The following is a 5000-nucleotide window of genomic DNA, read 5'->3' on the forward strand; positions in this document are numbered from 1 at the left end:
CAGAGCGATTCGCGCGATGAGTCCTTGATACTTAGTCGTTTTTGGCAAAATTTCTGACTTTTTGAAAATTTCACAATTTTGTGAAAACTTCCACAAAATGAGGTTCTAGTATGTTAGAGGGCATCCCAGGAGGGCTCCAAAAGTGTGGGTAAAATATATATCCCACAGGGGGAAAATTGAAAAAAAGTTGAAAAAAAAAATTTTTGGGGACTTAGAAAATTTTTCAACTTTTGTCAGACTTCCAGACAGGGGAGCGTGTCAGTGCGCGCATCCGATTTCAGTTCCAGAGCGATTCGCGCGATGAGTCCTTGATACTTAGTCGTTTTTGCAAAATTTCTGACTTTTTGGAAAATTTCACAATTTTGTGAAAACTTCCACAAAATGAGGTTCTAGTATGTTAGAGGGCATCCCAGGAGGGCTCCAAAAGTGTGGGTAAAATATATATCCCACAGGGGGAAAATTGAAAAAAAGTTGAAAAAAAAAATTTTTGGGGACTTAGAAAATTTTTCAACTTTTGTCAGACTTCCAGACAGGGGAGCGTGTCAGTGCGCGCATCCGATTTCAGTTCCAGAGCGATTCGCGCGATGAGTCCTTGATACTTAGTCGTTTTTGGCAAAATTTCTGACTTTTTGAAAATTTCACAATTTTGTGAAAACTTCCACAAAATGAGGTTCTAGTATGTTAGAGGGCATCCCAGGAGGGCTCCAAAAGTGTGGGTAAAATATATATCCCACAGGGGGAAAATTGAAAAAAAGTTGAAAAAAAAAATTTTTGGGGACTTAGAAAATTTTTCAACTTTTGTCAGACTTCCAGACAGGGGAGCGTGTCAGTGCGCGCATCCGATTTCAGTTCCAGAGCGATTCGCGCGATGAGTCCTTGATACTTAGTCGTTTTTGCAAAATTTCTGACTTTTTGGAAAATTTCACAATTTTGTGAAAACTTCCACAAAATGAGGTTCTAGTATGTTAGAGGGCATCCCAGGAGGGCTCCAAAAGTGTGGGTAAAATATATATCCCACAGGGGGAAAATTGAAAAAAAGTTGAAAAAAAAAATTTTTGGGGACTTAGAAAATTTTTCAACTTTTGTCAGACTTCCAGACAGGGGAGCGTGTCAGTGCGCGCATCCGATTTCAGTTCCAGAGCGATTCGCGCGATGAGTCCTTGATACTTAGTCGTTTTTGCAAAATTTCTGACTTTTTGAAAATTTCACAATTTTGTGAAAACTTCCACAAAATGAGGTTCTAGTATGTTAGAGGGCATCCCAGGAGGGCTCCAAAAGTGTGGGTAAAATATATATCCCACAGGGGGAAAATTGAAAAAAAGTTGAAAAAAAAAATTTTTGGGGACTTAGAAAATTTTTCAACTTTTGTCAGACTTCCAGACAGGGGAGCGTGTCAGTGCGCGCATCCGATTTCAGTTCCAGAGCGATTCGCGCGATGAGTCCTTGATACTTAGTCGTTTTTGGCAAAATTTCTGACTTTTTGAAAATTTCACAATTTTGTGAAAACTTCCACAAAATGAGGTTCTAGTATGTTAGAGGGCATCCCAGGAGGGCTCCAAAAGTGTGGGTAAAATATATATCCCACAGGGGGAAAATTGAAAAAAAGTTGAAAAAAAAAATTTTTGGGGACTTAGAAAATTTTTCAACTTTTGTCAGACTTCCAGACAGGGGAGCGTGTCAGTGCGCGCATCCGATTTCAGTTCCAGAGCGATTCGCGCGATGAGTCCTTGATACTTAGTCGTTTTTGCAAAATTTCTGACTTTTTGGAAAATTTCACAATTTTGTGAAAACTTCCACAAAATGAGGTTCTAGTATGTTAGAGGGCATCCCAGGAGGGCTCCAAAAGTGTGGGTAAAATATATATCCCACAGGGGGAAAATTGAAAAAAAGTTGAAAAAAAAAATTTTTGGGGACTTAGAAAATTTTCACACATGTGTCAGACTTCCAGACAGGGGAGCGTGTCAGTGCGCGCATCCGATTTCAGTTCCAGAGCGATTCGCGCGATGAGTCCTTGATACTTAGTCGTTTTTGGCAAAATTTCTGACTTTTTGAAAATTTCACAATTTTGTGAAAACTTCCACAAAATGAGGTTCTAGTATGTTAGAGGGCATCCCAGGAGGGCTCCAAAAGTGTGGGTAAAATATATATCCCACAGGGGGAAAATTGAAAAAAAGTTGAAAAAAAAAAATTTTTGGGGACTTAGAAAATTTTTCAACTTTTGTCAGACTTCCAGACAGGGGAGCGTGTCAGTGCGCGCATCCGATTTCAGTTCCAGAGCGATTCGCGCGATGAGTCCTTGATACTTAGTCGTTTTTGGCAAAATTTCTGACTTTTTGAAAATTTCACAATTTTGTGAAAACTTCCACAAAATGAGGTTCTAGTATGTTAGAGGGCATCCCAGGAGGGCTCCAAAAGTGTGGGTAAAATATATATCCCACAGGGGGAAAATTGAAAAAAAGTTGAAAAAAAAAATTTTTGGGGACTTAGAAAATTTTCACACATGTGTCAGACTTCCAGAGAGGGGAGCATGTCAGTGCGCGCATCCGATTTCAGTTCCAGAGCGATTCGCGCGATGAGTCCTTGATACTTAGTCGTTTTTGCAAAATTTCTGACTTTTTGGAAAATTTCACAATTTTGTGAAAACTTCCACAAAATGAGGTTCTAGTATGTTAGAGGGCATCCCAGGAGGGCTCCAAAAGTGTGGGTAAAATATATATCCCACAGGGGGAAAATTGAAAAAAAGTTGAAAAAAAAAATTTTTGGGGACTTAGAAAATTTTTCAACTTTTGTCAGACTTCCAGACAGGGGAGCGTGTCAGTGCGCGCATCCGATTTCAGTTCCAGAGCGATTCGCGCGATGAGTCCTTGATACTTAGTCGTTTTTGGCAAAATTTCTGACTTTTTGAAAATTTCACAATTTTGTGAAAACTTCCACAAAATGAGGTTCTAGTATGTTAGAGGGCATCCCAGGAGGGCTCCAAAAGTGTGGGTAAAATATATATCCCACAGGGGGAAAATTGAAAAAAAGTTGAAAAAAAAAATTTTTGGGGACTTAGAAAATTTTTCAACTTGTGTCAGACTTCCAGAGAGGGGAGCATGTCAGTGCGCGCATCCGATTTCAGTTCCAGAGCGATTCGCGCGATGAGTCCTTGATACTTAGTCGTTTTCAGAAGTCACAATTTTGACTTCCAGGACCCGCAAAACGTTTGTAAATTGAGCCCGCTCCCCAGTTCCAAGCGTTTTGAGGTGTCCCCGGTTGCAGTAATGCAGCCTGCCCACTAGATGTCGCAAAAGAGACAAAAAGTGAAAAAGAACCAGAATGAGGAAATTCCAGGGAGCCGAATCCGCCTGACAGTTCCAGGCGATCGGGCACTTTTTTGCATGCGTCCCTAAAGTGGGTATAGGGTGACACTCCATGCAAAGACCCAGTTTTGCACACCACCGGCAGAATATATGAGAGAGAGGTACCTCTCAGCCCCGACACATTTCGACTCATTTAAGCTGGTTTTCACCTCCGTAGGCCTGGGTATGCGTTTTGGCTATGAGTCCCTGTTCGGCTGGAGGTCTGCACCTTGGCTGAACCCAGGCTTCCGCAGCTGCGTGGGGGGACTTTTGCCGGTCGCCTATCCCAAGTCAGAGAGGTGTTCCTGGGTTGAAGTGAGCCTGGCCAGACCCCCCCGCGGGCCCTGGTTCTCCACATGGGGGCGCCGTCAAGGCTAAAATCTGGATTTTTAGGCCGAGGAGAGGCTCCATGAGGGCGGATGCTTTTGTGGCTTCGACCCCAGTGCTGTTCCACATCCAGTACCCCCCCGCAAGGGCGCCTGTACCCGAGTCGCGCTTCCAGGACTCGTGGGCACGTATCTCCCGACGACAGGGGTTTGCAGCCTCCGTACTTGGGCAAGTCCCTACATGCACCCCTGCTCTTCCTCCGATCGATCTGGCGCAGCGCTCCCGGGTGGGGAGGTGGCGCCGCTCGCTCGGCCCGGGCTTTGGAGCCCGCGCTGGCTTAAGGTGAGCGGTCCCCTTCCTCCTCTACCCCCGGGCTTCCGACACCTATCTTTGGGCGCGCATGCCGGCCTCGCCTCCCGTCTGCGGAGGTGGCCGAGCCGTGGGGAGTTTGACCCGAACCGAGCGAAGGCAGTGGTCCGACGACCCGTACGGGCGAACGGCGGGGCGCCCACCCAGCCAGGCGTGGGGGCCCGTCGTCCGAATCGCTCCCTGTGCGGGGAAGCACAGCGATCTTCTCCGAGGGCGGCCCTTTTCTTCCAGATGCGTACCCGGCCAGCGGAGGCTCGCGCTGCCCCTCGTGTCCGAAAGGGCGGCCTCCGCGGCGGTGGCGACAGCGGCGGCGGTGGGTGGCCTCTCCGCGCCACTGCCGAGCTTCGCGATTTCCAGTCTTTTCCCGAGCCCCTACGTCAGTGGGGAGGACGACAGAGGTGTGGAGGCAGGCGAAGGGGGTTCTCACCGTGCGGTGTGCCCCAGCCCGACCGTTGCCTTCCCCCTCGACCCTCGTCCTCCCAGGCGGCTCGGCCAGGGAGCAGGAGAGAGAGCGAGAGAGGGAGAGCGGAAACCCCAGAGCCAAGGGGTTAGATGGAGAACGGGAGAAGGAACGAGGGCCAAGAGGTAGGGAGTACGGTGAAAGGCCGACCTGGGATCCCCCTGCGCTCCCGCCCTGGGCGGGGAGCAGCCCTGGGAAGAAAAGCCGCTCGGGCATCCCTTTGAGGTTACGGGCGCGAGCGGGAAGAGGGACTACGCTGGAGGGCGACGCCGACACGGCCAGGCCGACGACCACCCACGTGACCTCAGCGTCGCCGGGTTAGTGCCAGAGCCGCGGCGGACCCCGACGGCCAGCCCCCCTCTCCCAATCCTCGTGCCTGTCCGCCGGTGGGTCGAGGACCCCCCGCGGCGGAGGCAGGTCTAAGCCAGACGGTGGCGCCGCATAGGCCCACCCCCGCACGCCATCTCCCTGAGCGACCCTGTGTGTCGTCTTGGGTGCGGTTG

This window comes from Phyllobates terribilis, unplaced genomic scaffold (genome assembly GCF_046119375.1).
Source record: "Phyllobates terribilis strain yellow unplaced genomic scaffold, ASM4611937v1 Scaffold_8718__1_contigs__length_27131, whole genome shotgun sequence".
In the NCBI taxonomy this organism is placed as follows: Eukaryota; Metazoa; Chordata; class Amphibia; order Anura; family Dendrobatidae; genus Phyllobates; species Phyllobates terribilis.